Raw genomic sequence first — 15,464 nt, 5'->3', positions numbered from 1 at the left:
GCAGGAGGATTTAAATAAGCTGGTAAAATGGGCAAAAGAAAATGGATGTCAGTTCAATGTGGAAAAGTGTAAAGTCATGCATTTTGGGATTAAAAGATTACCAGCTGTGTACTACATCGATGGAAAGGTACTCCAAGAGATTGATGAGGCTAGGGACTTAGGGGTATTGGTAGATAGGGAGATGAAGTTCAGAGGACACATTGCTAAGGTGTCCAAGATTGCACATAGGATTACTTGGTTGTTGAGGAACACACTGATATCCAGAGATAAAGAGGTTATTATTCCCCTTTATAAAGCATTGATACTTCCACATTTGGATTACTGTGCTCAGGTCTGGTCACCTGGATTCCTTGGAGATGAGGAGGCTGTGGAGAGGGTTCAGAGAAGAGTGACCAAGTTGGTGAGTGGTATAAAAAATGCTCCCTACATTGATAGATTGAGAGCTTGTGGATTGCAGAGATTGGTTGATAGGCGAAGAAGAGGGGATATGATAGAAACATTCAAATTACTAAAAGGTTTTTATAGGATTGATGCAGGGGAAATGTTTCAGCTGTGTGATAGTGATGGAAGAACAAGAGGTCATCTCTGGAAATTAAAGAAGAGTGTGGTTAACAAAGGTGTCAGAACAAGGTTTTTTGCCTGGAGGGTGGTGAATGAGTGGAATTCATTGCCAGACTTAGTTGTGAGCTCTTTGTCTGTAAATGAATTCAAGAAGAGATATGACAGATATTGTTTTGCTAGTTTGGGTCTCCCACGATGAGTCTACTGACTCCATGGAGATACCCGTAATAATAATAATAATAATAATACCTGATTTAACATGAAACTATCTTCCTCTACCTCCTTCAATTCTAACAAATGAATTATAGACTGGGTATTGCTTGATAAGTGTCCAAATTACACCATATAAATGAAGCATTTTGAGCGGCTTTCCTCTTAACACCTTGTCATATGTCTTTTTCAAATCTCATCATCAAATTCCTGACATGTACCCTCAAGAGGTTTACAAGATATGATAGTACTACATGAAAAAGTTACATCACTACTAACTTCCTATCTACAATTTTCCTCCAAATCAATCTATTACCAGTCAAGACTCCAACATTATCAGATATTATATTTTTATCTTATAAAACACTTTTTACCATATCAATCCACCTATATCTTGAGGTCTTTTTCTGCCAAAATGGCGGAGAACACTTGTTTTGCTAATCTTTATTTTCACATTCTTTTAAGTGACCATGCCACCTGATATTGGCTCTGCTAACACATTCCTGAATGCTAACAACGTCAAGTTCTTTCCTGATATCCTTGTTTTTAATATGATATTGCCATTGACCATCTGTTCATGCCCCTAATCTTTCTCAAGACTCTCATATCTGCAGTCTCTAGTCTTTGGTCAAGTGCTTTACTTCTAATCCAGCTCCTCATATCCATAAGTTAAAATTATTTTGAACATTGTCTTGTATACAGCTAATTTAGTGTTTTGACTAATTTCTCTCTTATTCAATATAAATTTATTTAATTGACTTCCTGCCTTACCAGCTTTGTTGATTCTGTTGTCTATTTCTATATTTAGTTTACCATCTTCAGTAAAAATTGTGCCTAAGTAGCTGAAATGTTTTACTTGTTCTGTAGGTACTCCATTCACAATGCAGTTGATATTTTCAATGCTTTTGCCTACTTTCATTATCTTTGTCTTGTTATTGCTCACCTTCATACCATATCTATTACATCAGTTATTCAATTTAGTCAGGAAATCTTGCAGACGTAGCAGATTTATGTAGACGTATAACACCATCTGCATTAAGCAAAGAGCTGACATTAACATCTCCAATTTTGATATCAAGTTTAATAGCACTTTCCTTCATAATGTAATCCATATAGATAATGAATAACGGAGGAGATAATGTACATCCTTGTCTGACACCAGATTTAACAATAAACCATCTTCCTGTACTTCAATTCTAACTGCTGACTTACAACTCAAATAAAGACTAAGTATTGCTTGATATAATGCCCCATTTACACCATATAACTGCAGCGTATTGAATAGCTTCTTCTTCTTTTCCTTCACTGCCTCTTTAACTTCCTGTATCCACCTTGGAATTCTGATTTTTCTATCCTTACACACAACCTCACCATATGTGCGTCTGGCTGAATCAATGAATGTTTTCTTCAGGGCTTGTCACTTGTGTATTTTAGTCTACAGTTAACATCTGAGAACTGCTCAACTTTTATTCACTTTAAAACTTTCTTACATGTTCTTTTCAATATGAAATTCAATTTTATCCTGCTCAAGACTAATTGGTGATCAATTTCAAATCCTCTGTACACTCTAGTGTCCTGCACAGGAGAAAACATCACTATCAACAATAACATAGTCAATGAGACTTTTCTTATTCCTTGCCTTTTCTCTCCATGTGAATTTGTGTACATTTTTATGTTGGAACATTGTGTTAGTAATAATCAGTCCATGTCCTGAGCAGAAATCAACAGGTATTGGCCATTATTATTAGCTTTGCTCTTTTCTCCATATTTTCCCAAAATATTTTTGTATGTCTGACAATCCTTTCGTATTCTGCTATTTAGATCACCAACAAGGACCAACTTTGTATTTTTCATTGTGTCAAAAACATTAAAGTATTGCTTTCTCTAAAGCCTCAAAAAAATTCTTCCACTTCTCCCTTAGTAGAACTTTCTGTGTGGAATCATAGGCAAAATCATTGTCCAGTTCCCCATTCTGATATTTGCCCACATTACTCTACTCGAAATTGTCTGTCATTCAAGAAGATTAGCCTCGTATTTAGTGTTGAATACTATGGCTACTCCTTTTCCTTGATTGTCATTGCCTGAATATAAAAAAATAAAAAAAAATCAAAAAAAAAATCAGCTAACGCCTATGTTGTTCCCATATAGGGAGTAGGCAGGGCCGTTTACCCTATCTAACTTCTCGAGACTGAGTGGGCAGTTCAATCTCCACTGGTAGCCAATCAGCGAGAGAGAGAGAGAGATAGCCCAAGGCTATCACTGATTCTTCGGTATGCAGTGAAGAAGGCGGCAAGATAGGGCCTCCATCTCGTGGTCTCTAACCCTAACACAATATTTTTAGTGTCTGAAAATAGTGTGGGTTCTACGGTTGATTTTCTTGAGTTTATGGGATGAAAAACCTGAGTTTCCAGGAGAAAAAACTCACTAGCCCGTGCCAGAGATCGACTAACTCGGGAACTGGCTGAAAAAAGGCTTAGAAAAATTTCCTCTAGTCGGCGACTAGATTTGAACCACCAAATCCTTTCTTCATGCAGCCAAGTGCTGTAGAGTGTAAACACCACTTCTACTGAGCTACACAGGAGCGCCTGAATATAACATTTTGTATTTAATGCTCGGAAAGATCTCACCGGTTTTTGTCTTTTTTGTTTCAGTTACCCCTGTTATGTCGCTCTGGTACTTTCCAATTCCTCAGCTAGTTCCATTTCTTTGCCATTCAGGCTTCTTATGTTGATAGTACCGATCTTGAACTTTGGTGATGTTGAGTTGGGATCTGTTTTAGGATTTGTTCCAGTAGCTGACTTTTCGCTGTTTCCCTGGCGAAAACAATGGGGGCCTTGTTTAACTGGCTGATGCACCAGCTGGCACGAAATTGATGAGTTGTACCATAATTTAATATTGTGGTTTAAGCCAATAAGAATAAAATTTGGTTGGCTAAATCTCAAATTGTCAGCCCATCCTTGTTTGTTCAGTATCCAGGTCCTAACAGGGTGCACCACGAGAAGGTAACATTGGATATAAGTTCAGAAAGACTGGTCAGTTCTCCACATTCCTTTAAAGGCTATGTGGAGGTCTCCTCTCAGTTATACATTTTTTCAAATCTACAAAACTCATAGATTCTTGTTACATTCCCAAGATTTCTCAACTACTTCTGTTAAAGTGAAAATTTGTTCCTGACAACCTCTGTTTGGTTTGAACCCAATTTGTTCTTCTCCAGGCTTCTCCTTCACAATTTGTCTTAGCTGATTCTCAAGTATACTTACATAAATCTTACCAGGAACACTCAGTAGGGAAATTCCTCTAATTCTCATGAATCATCTGGAATTCGACCCTCTGACCAGACCTTTCTGAATTATGCAATGCAGCCATTGTAAAACTTTTATAATTATTATCATAATTATGATCCACATCTGAACAAAAATGATGGATTAATTATTCCAAGAATATGGAGGACCCATCTTTAACCCGTATAGCAACCAGAAGAAAATCTCAATACAAGTGGACTTTAGAAATTATTTAATGTAGTTCCATTTTTATTTTATTTTTAATTTTGTTAAAATTTTATTTATCTATTTATTTTATTTTATTTTTTCCACCAGAGGTCAGGTTAGGGTAAATGATTAACAAGTATTTAGATTCTTCTTACATTTGTATAGTGCAGTGTCATGTAGTTTGTATCTTATATATATATATATATATATATATATATATATATATATATACACACAGGGTGTTCGGGATAAATTTGACAGTTTCGTAAGGAAAAAGAAAATCTTCTTTGTATCTATTAAATTTAATGAATTGACAAAAAAACATTACAGGCAGAGTTAATTACAATACTATCAACAAGATTTACTCAAAATAACCACCATTAGCATCGATCACAGCTTCAATTCTGCTTCGGAACCTCGAACAAGCTGATGCTACAGTCTCCCTGGGAAGGGCCGCAAAAACTGTTTTAATTTTATCCATTAACTGGGCTTTTGTATTACTGGAAGTGCGATTGGTGTCTTTTTCAACTGCGCCACATACAAAATAATCCATGGGGTTAAGGTCTGGGGAGTTTGGAGGCCAAACATTTGGACTGGTGAAGTCGTAGAAATTTTCAGACAACCATTTTTGACTTTTCCCAGAGGTGTGGCAAGGGGCCGAATCCTGCTGCCATACATACGGCCTACCATTGGCTACCCTTGTTATCCAGGGCTTGACTACAGTTAGCAACTCCACGAACAAAGCCCGAATTCCAATGCCAGGGTTCTTCAACACCTGTTCCTGCAGATTTGCGAGGAATTCTGCTGTACGAACGCAATCAGATCGTCTGCTAGGGATCTTTCTTCTTGCTACATCCTCGTAGTCACCATTGCAAGTCTCTAGTTCATGCCTGATTGTTTTTAATGTATTCAGGGAGCATTGGGCAGCAGTCGTAATATCCTTATTATGATGGCGGGCACGAATCATCATGATACAAGTTATTCTCTTCCATGATTCAGGTGGGTTCCAGCTATCCATCCTTTCTGACATCTTGTATATGAATGAAGAAGGGTCCAAACTTTTAAATGAAGAGAAGTGTGTGTTAATACATGTAACTTACGGAAAAATATAATTAATTATAAATATGTCAAATTTATCCCGAACACCCTGTATATGTGTGTGTGTGTTTTTCCTGATGATGACCTCAATACAGAGGTTGAAATGTCGAATGTTACTTTCGTAATGTTAAGTAAAATAATTATTCTAACACATGTTGTCTCCATAAATTCTTCACTATGAAGGGTGTATTATCTCCACTGTTATTCATCATCTATATGGATCATTTTATGAAGGAAAGTGGTATTAAATCTGATATTAACATTGGAGATGTTGGTCTCAGCTCTTTACTTTATGCAGGTGATGTTATACTCTTAAATAAATCCAAGACAAGTCTGTAGGATTCCCTGACCAGATTGAATAACTGCTATAATAAATTTTGTATGATAATCAGCATTAAAAAGACAGACAGTGAAAATAGGCAAAAACATTGAAAACATCAACTACATCCTGAATGGAGGACCTATAGAACAAGGGAAATATTTCAGCTATTTAAGCACCGTTTTTAGTGAAGATAGCAAATTAAATTTGGAAATAGACAGCAGAATGAGCAAAGCTGATATTCTAGGAAGTCAACTGAATAAATTTATATGGAATAAGAGAGAGATTAGTCAAAACACTAAACTAGCTGTATACAAGACAGTGTTCAAACCAATTTTAACTTATGGAGCTGAGAGCTGGGTTAGAAATAAAACACTTGATCAAAGACTAGAGACCACAGATATGAGAGTCTTGAGAAAGATTAGAGGACTGAATAGATGGCATCGGTGGCAGTATCATATTAAAAATGATATTAGGAAAGAACTTGACATTGTTAGCAGAGCTACTCTCAGGTGGTATGGCCACTTAAACAAAATGGGAAGGGAAGATTAGCTAAACGAATGTTGTTTGCCAGGATGAGAAAAAGATCCAGAGGAAAACTGAGATGTAGGTGGATCGATACAGTAAAAAGTGCCTTAGAAGATAGAAATATAAGATCTAATAATGGAGGAGTCTTGACAGATAGCAGTTAAACTGGAGGGAAATTGTTGATAGGAAGTCAGTAATAATGTAGCTTTTCATGTAGTACTATCATAAGATCCTGTACATCCCCTGAGGGTATGTGTCAGGAATTTGATTATGATGATGAAGAAATGAAGATATCAGAAGAGTGCTAGATATTTGCAATGTAAATGAAAGAAAACAAAAATCTAGGAATATACAGAGAATGGAAAGAGCATCTATTTAGTATGGAAAGATATTAGCTACCAAAAGAAATGGGTAAATATAGACAAAGGGAAGGGGGGAGACCAGTGAAGCCAGAACAGGCAAATAGTGAATCCTTGAAGAGAAGTGCAAACAAATATGCTCTCAGTAGCAACTAGTACTAATACATTGTATTAGTGATATGAAAATATACACATTTTCATCTTTTCGAAGAAAAAAATTTACTGAAAAATTACAGTACATCATCATTGTAGAATGAAAATACAACAGTCAGTTTAACAATAAAGGCAATAACTGTGAGTTAGAAGAATAATACAACAATTATTATAGTCATAATGTTATTTTTGATATTTACTAGAGATGAGAATCTCAAGTACTTTTGCGATCAAAAGGCAATCATTCTGATTTAAACTAGTATGGTTTAAAAATTATAAGCCAGAGCAGTAACGTTAAGAAAATTTTTATCACATTGTACACATGAGGCATTCAAGCTTCATTTATTAAAAATTGTGCATATTTCCTCAGAGGATGCTGGTAGTGTGAAGATGAAGGTAACTTGTGTCACGAGCTTTTTAAAAAAAAAAAAAAAACGTAGTAGTAGTAAGGGAAAATATTGTGTTTATTTTATTGCCAACTGATTTTTAAGTTTGTGCTATTCAAATTGACTGTTTTTTGGATGTTTGTGTGGTATTTTGTTAGGATTTTATTGTCTCAGTATTGTCAGTGTTGTATTCGACATGGCAGCCACCAATTTTAGCAATACGTCCAATCCCCAACTATTTAAAGACTGTTATGCACAGCATAGTTGATGCTTTTGTTGCTTGCTATGCATGTGGTATGTACACATCCTGTTTTTTTTTTTTTTTAAATGTGGCAGTGCAGGATGGGAATGTGTATGTATGCATGAAATGTAGGCAGTGGGAGGTAGCAGGAGACATAAGTATCTTGATCTTGGCATATAGCAGTAGTGGAGATGGTGCTTTGGAAATGGGTGAAATTCAGTTTATGGATACCAGTAGTGTGTTGGAGGGCGTTGACAATATTAAACATGTACACATGGATTTAACCTTGGAAAGTGTAACAAATGGAGATAGTTTGTCAGATGGTCATGATTGTGTGAATTAGCAACATCAGAGAGAGAGAGAATAGGGGAGATGAGAAGAGTGGAAATTGCAGAAAGTTGAGAGTGTAGTGGCAAGGTATCAGAGGAAGGCAAGAGAATGGGAGAGAGGAAATTGCAGAAAATCGAGAGAGTGTGGAAGCAAGGGATAGAGAGTGGGAGAGATTGGAAGCTGTAAGAGTCCAGGATGCCAGTGAGAGAAGGATGAATGAATCTGTTTGGAGCCATTATGTATGGAGATTTGATGATTCAGGATGTGCAGAGTGGAGTGCCAGAAGAGTGCTTGCCTGGTAGAATGATAGCATGGCACCGGCAGTGAAGAGGGGTGAAAATGTGGAGGAGATGATAGTGATGGTTGGGACGAATGACCTGAGAGCTAGTGTGAATCACATAGCATGAGGTTTGAGGTTGATATTAGAGATAATGTAGCAGAAATGTGTCCAAGGAAAGATTATTATTATGATTACGAGCAACTCCAAGGAGTCCTTAGACTTATCGAGGGAGGCCCTAAACATCATGTCAAGAACAACTATTCAACATCCACACAGTATCTATCATACTTTGCCTTGAACTCGTTCACAGTCATTGCACCCACAACAGACTCTGGCAGCTTATTCCACTCATTCACCACTCTCCAAGTAAAAAACCTAGTTCTAACACCCTCGCTAACCACACTCTTGCCCAGTTTCCATGGATGGCCCCCTAGTCCTCCCACCACCAGTCCTGTTCTGAAAAATATCCTCTGAATTAATCTTATAGAAACCCTTCAGTAATTTGAATGTCTCAATCATATCACCCCCTTTTCTGCCTATCAACCAATTTCTGCAACCCACAAATCTTCAACTTGTTCTCATAAGGTTCATTCCATAGACCTGCTATAATCTTGGTCACTCACCTCTGGATCCTCTCCACTTCCTCCCCATCAAGAAGAAACCCTGACATCCAGATCTGGGCATAGTAGTCAAGATGGAGTCTTATCAAGGCTCGATACAGAGGAACAATAACTTGCTTGTGTCTGCTCGTCAAAGTATTCTTCAGTAACCAAATCATTTGATGAGTTGATTTAGCCAATTTTGCAATGTGCCCCTTAAATTTCAACTCCCTATCCACCAACACTCCCAAATCCCTGGCCTCGTCAATCTCCTGGAGTACAGTTCCACCAATGTGGTATACTGCTGCTAATCTTTTCGCCCCAAAATGCATAACCTTACCCTTTGCCACATTAAATTGACATCCATTCTCCTTAGCTCAGTTCTTCAATCTATCCAAATCATCCTGCAAAATTTTGACATCATGTGCATTCACTATTGCTCTACCCAACTTTGCATCATCAGCAAACAAATGAACAGTTCCTCTCAGATCCTTTCCTATATTGTTAATGAATAAATGAAATAGTAGTTGTCCGAGAACAGAACCCCGGCACACCACTAGTCACAGGCCGTCTTTTGGATTCTACTCCTGAATAAACTACTCCATGATATCTCTCCAGCAACCACCCTCCTATCCATCCCCATATGCTGCAGTTTACTGATTAGAATTCCATGTGGTATCCTGTCAAAGGCCTTAGCAAGGTCCAGCAGTATCACTGTAAACCCATTACCCTTATCCAGTTCATCCATCACTGTGTTATAAAACCTGAGCAAGTTACTGAGGCATGATTTACCCTTCACAAAACCATGCTGTCCCCCATACAATATCCCATTTTCATATATCCATTCCTGTATTTTTCTCTTGACTACTTTCTTCAAAACCTGGACGACTCCTGATATGCTGATCAGTCGGTAATTTGCAACAGCAGTCTTGGAACCTCCTTTATGCAGTGAAACTATTTTCCCCTCTGAAGAATACCTTGACGAGCAGAGACAAGCAAGTTATTGTTCCTCTGTATCGAGCCTTGATGAGACCCCGTCTTGACTACTGTGACCAGATCTGGGCGCCAGGGTTTCTTCAAGATAATAAGCATATCAGGGCATGCTGCCCTGATATGCTAATGCGGAGTGGAGGAGAAGAGCAGTAATAAGGAATGAGAAGATATTGAGGATGGGAAAAGAGGTGTCTGGAATATGTGGATGTGTGGAGCACGTCTGAGGATAGAAGAGTTATATGCAAGAAATGGATTACATTTGAATGCAGAGGGGTGAAGGCGTTTGGAGAGACTGTTGTTTTCTGGGCAAGTAAACATATTGAGGCAGGGAAACTAGATTTGCTCAGGTGGAATGTAGCAAGGATATCCTCATGGGAATAGTGACTTCAGAAATGAGAGAGTGCACACTATATTACAGAGCCAGGTGAATTATGAGAGGAGTAGTAATGGCTATAAGAATATTGGCAATGCACTGGTTTTTCTGTATACAAATGCTAGGAATATTAGAAATAAAGAGAATGAGTTTGTGGCATTGATTAACTCAGTCTCTCCAGAGGTTGTTGGTATCAGTGAAACTTGGTTAACTGAGGAGATTGTTCTATCAGGGATAGAAATTGAAGAGTATAGCAGGATAAGGAGGATAAACATAGTGGTGGAGTGTTACTCATAAGATGAATTGTGCCCTCTCAGGGTGGAGAACCACACTGGAGATAACACTAATGGCTTTGAGAGTATATGGTATGATATAGATGTTGATACAACAAGATATTTAATGGTATGTTACTACAGACCAGGGTGATGAGCAGGAAAGGTTTAGACAAATTAGTTTGGCAAGTGCAAAGTGAGTGATCATTATGGAGAACTTCAACTATAGCTATATAAACTGGACAAAGGAGACAGCATGCAGCAATAAGAGAACTGAATTTTTGAATTTCTTGAGGGACATCTATCTTAGACAGCATGTGGTGGAGACAGAACATGAGGATCAAGAGATTTGGTCATAGATCAGAGGATATGATTGTGACTGATATGTCATAGTTGTTCCTGTTGCTGAGAGTGACTATGTAGTCCTGACTTGGAGGTATCAAAACAAAGAATTTATGTGGAATTATAAGGCAGTCAACTATCATAGACTTAGAAACCAGCCTGCAGCAGTCCAACGGGTGAAAGAATTTGAAGAAAGAGGAGTCATTAGTGCATGGGAAATACTTAAAAGTTGACAGCAATAGCAGATTGTATACCTCGAGTGAAAAAGATAAAGCAATTTGGAGTCAAAGGGATGACAGTAGAAATAAAAGGGAAATTGCAAAAGAAAGAGATTATGGAAGACAGGTGGAGAATGTTTGCATGAGGAATATAGGACCCAAGCTAGGAAAGTGACTAGTATTGTAAGGAGAGAAAAATTAGGATACAAGAGACTAGTGCTGCAATCCAAGGAGGATACTAAGGAGTTTTTTTCACTATGTAGCGAGTAGGAGAAAAAATGGTAGTGAACAGATTAACTTGCTGGATGGAGGTGGGAATCGGAAGACCAAAGTAGATGATATAATTGAACTATGTAATGAGTGATGAAGTGTTAGAAGGGAGGAAAGAGGATGTATTCTGAATACTGAGTATGCTAAATGTTAACTTAGCACACTTAGAGGCCTAGATAGAATTTCAGCTTGTTTTTACAGGAAGGGCCATGAAACTGACTGTGCCATCAGCTTGGTTGTTTAATGAGTCTTGTAATGGGACAAGTTCCTGGAGAGTGGAAGGAAGATAAAATAGTACTATTGCATAAGGGTAGCAATAAAATGGAAGTGTCAAACTATAGGCCTGTTTGTATTTCTTCTGTAGTTAAAATTTTGGAGAAATTGATAAGAGCTCATATACACAATCTTCAGAATTGGATAGATGAGGGCAATATTATTTATGCAGTCTAATGTAGATTTGTTAAAGAGTGCTCTTGTTTTAGTAATCTGGTAATCTTTTACAATAGAATAGCAAGAGTAGTGGATGAGGGTAAGGCATACACTGTCATTTTTTTGGATTTTTCAAAGGCATTTGAGAGGTTGCCATATGACATATTGCTTTTTTTTAAGTTGCAACATGTGATTTTGGATATCAGGTTAGTGGATTGGATTGGTGATTGGCTCTCTGGTAGATATCAGAGAGTTGTGTATATGGGGAGCAGTATCAGGAAGTAGTAAGGTTACAAGTGGAGTTCCACAGGTATCAATATTAATGTCGATGATTTTGTCACAGGACTACAAGGAGATGTTAAATTGTTTGCAAGTGATGTGAAGCTTGGGTGAGTTATTAGTAATAATGCTGATGTTTCCAGCCTATTCAAATCTTCAAGAGGACTTGAATAGGCTGGAAAGGTGAACAAACAAATGGGGATGTCAGAATATCATAACTGAATGTAAGGTTTTAAAATTTGAGACTCGCAGATGAGATATTTCATACACAATTGGTAGGGTTATACTAGATGAGGTGGAGGAAGCAAGGGAACTCAGGGTGATTGTGGATAGAGATATTAAGTTTTGAGGACATTGCAAAGGTTGTAAAGACATCTCAGAGAATGCAGAAATGTTGAGTAGCACATTGACCACAAGAGAGAAATGTGGTGATCCCAATGTATAAAGCTTTGCATATACACGTATATCGCATCTGCATTTCTGTGCTCAGATCTGGTGACTGGGATTTGAAGGGGACGAGGTAACCTTGGAGAGGGTTCAGTTTCAGATAACAAAAATGATATCAGGACTGCACAATGTTGATTATGAGGACATGCAGAGTTTGGTGGATAGAAGACAAAGGGGACAGGGCATGATCAAGACATTTAAGCTATTGAAGGGTTATGTTAACACTGAGGAGATTTTTCATATGGTAGAAGAAAGAGCAAGGACAAGGGGCCAACCCTGGAAGAGTTGTGGTGAGTAAAAGGATAAGTAAGTTTTTGCCAGCGGTGGTAGGAGCATGGAATGCATTGCCTGAGAGGGTGGAGAATGTGCAGACAGTGGATCAGTTTAAGGAGTGGCGTGATAATTTTGTGTTGACCTTCCACGATGAGTCATGTGATTCCATGGAGGTCAGGAAATAATAAAAGAGATCCAGGACATTACTCTATAACCTTCTGATATTGTGGTCAGCTTTGACATCTGTTTTGCTGAAACTACTTGTCTCCTATCTGGAAACTTTCCTCCTGATGTAGCAATAATATTTGAAGGTGTTATACATTCAGATTATTTCAGCTGACAAAATAAAATCTATAAACAGATTGAAGGCATGGCTATGGGAAGTGCTCTGTCTCCTCTCCCGCTTTTGTTCTTGTTGAAAGAACCTGCTGACAAGTTCGTTTCAACTGGTGGATACCTCATTGTTATCATTATTATTATTCGTGACACGTCCAAGGGGTCCATAGACTCATCGCGGGAGGACACCTACTACTCTCAGTCTTCACCACTACACCGAACCTCGACTACCAATCATCTACACCAACAGTCTACTGCCCATCACCACAACTAGTATTTTTTGTCTGTAAATTGCATGTGTTTTGAAGGGCTGATTTGTCTGTATGAAGGATGAAAAACCCGAGTTTCTGGGAGAAAAAACCCTGCTTCCTCCATATGAGATCAGCTAACTCACATTCGATTGAAAAAGTCCATATAAAGGTTCCTCCCATCAAGACGAAAATCGAACTTGGGCCTTTTCTAATCAAAGAGCGCAACGTACCGTCATTCTTCCAATTGTGCTACGGAGGCTCATTTCACACAAATCAACCTCAGCCTTCCTTCTGTGTTCGCTGTGTAGATGATGTATTTGCTTTGTTGTCTCAATGTGAAAAATGAACTATTTTCTTATAAGTCAAAAATCAAAATTCTTCATCCATGAATCCAGTTCAACTAAGAGAAAAGAGTTCTGGGAGTTCATCATTCTTGGCTATCCTGCTTATCCATACAGCCTCCATTACTTTGTCCACCAGTGTTTATGATGAATACCACTAGTTTTTTTGTAAAAAAAAATTATGTTTATCCTGGCAGGTGCTTTTGAGTTCCAAACAAGAACACCAGTGCTGTATGTATCATAAATCTTGCAAGTCTGGTCACTCATAGCAAGGTTTAAAAATGATAACAAAATGAATAATATTATATATTCCATTCTTATTATAATTAATGAGGTGGAGAAGTTTTAAAGTATTTGTTCAAGTGAGGCCTTATTACTTTGTCCTAATTTAAATCAGAATGATTGCCTTTTGATCCTGAAAATATGGAAGATTCTCATCCTTTGTAAATATCGAAAATAATATTGACTATTTAATTGTTTATTATCTTTCTAACTTGTAGCACTTATCACTTAATAGATTGTTGTATTTGCCTTTTATTCTGTCTCATTTTAATGACTTGTTCATTCTACAATGATATGTACCATTTTCAGTACAAAATATTTGTTGCTTAATTTTCAGTAACTTTCACTGTTTGTATTTCATCCTCTGTCAATATGTCACAAGTTCCATTAAAGTTACAAATAACTGCTTCACATTAACATTTTTATGCTAGACGTACAAAATGTCACAAAACTCTTGATGTTAGAAAGTTATTGAAACAATCAAGTTTTAACAAAAACTGATTTTATTCTATTACACATTATGTATTCAATTTGGCTTTCAATAACTCACCAGAAGTATAATTCAGATATATTGTGGCAGTGATATAATGATGATAGTGTTTAAAAATTTTCACCTTAATTTTCATGGTAACTGTGCTGGTCATTATATCAGTTTTTTTATGTATGTGAATCCCACCATAAAAGGTTGTCAACTCATGCTGAATTAGCACTGTGAAGTGGAGACTAAGGGTTAGGTATTCCTGGAACCTATTGTAGAGACCTGAAATAACTTGATCAAACCACTTCAGGTTTTCATTACAGAGTAGTTAGTTCTCTTACACAAGACAAAGACCATCTACACTTACAGACATTCATTAACATCCATGTCTACAGTGTAATAAAACAATATTCTGGAGGTGGAACCTCCAGATTACTGCATATTAATTTTATGTATTTTGTTTATTAATTTTGTTATTTTTATGAATTTAAATAACACATCAGTATACTTGTCTACACTTGATATAAATATAATTACTTAGCATAAAGTTAATCCATGAGAAATACATGATTGCTTGCATTGAGGCGAGTTATAATGATACATTGAAATTAAAAGTTGCAGGATAGACATGGAACAGAAGTGCATATATTAAAATAGACATTTTTTAATGATATTAAAGGGCAAATGAATTCATTTATATTTATGTTAACTGCTTTTCATTTTTATAAAAAGCTATGAATTTTTATTTCATTTAAAAAAAATAAATTCATTAATTTAAGTAATGAAGAATGAGAAGTTATAAATAATTTAGTGAAATGCATTTATAGTTAAAATGTTCCAAGAGATTTTGGAACATTTTAAAAATTAATTTGGAGCTGCACTGAATTTCATGATGTAGCATGAAAAGAAAAATGACACTTATCTTCATTATCTTTTTGATGTTCACTCAGACATACCTTCTTACAAAGTCTGATGGGGGGGGGGGGGGAATAGCGTAACTTTTATTTTTACTCTGTCTAGATACAATGATGAGTTTGGATAAGTTACAAAATGAGACATATGCACAGAATAATATCTTATATTGCTTAAGTCATTTATGATCAACATTGAATATCAGTTTGTACCACATATGTGCACTAATTGTTTTGTAAATGTTGATAAGATGGTAGCCAAAATGTAGTGAGCCATACAAGTAAGCTTTCAAGTCCTTGGTTTACCACCAACGAAAACACATCAATAGCATGTCACAACCAAATAGTTTTAATTGTTTTCTTCAATCACAAAGGTGTTGGGACATTGAGTGTATTTCATAAAACTAAGCCTTCACT

Source organism: Typopeltis vanoorti, chromosome 19 (genome assembly GCF_054136105.1).
Source record: "Typopeltis vanoorti isolate ZY-2024b chromosome 19, IOZ_Tvanoo_1.0, whole genome shotgun sequence".
In the NCBI taxonomy this organism is placed as follows: Eukaryota; Metazoa; Arthropoda; class Arachnida; order Uropygi; family Thelyphonidae; genus Typopeltis; species Typopeltis vanoorti.
Note: the sequence above shows the minus strand (reverse complement) of the source record.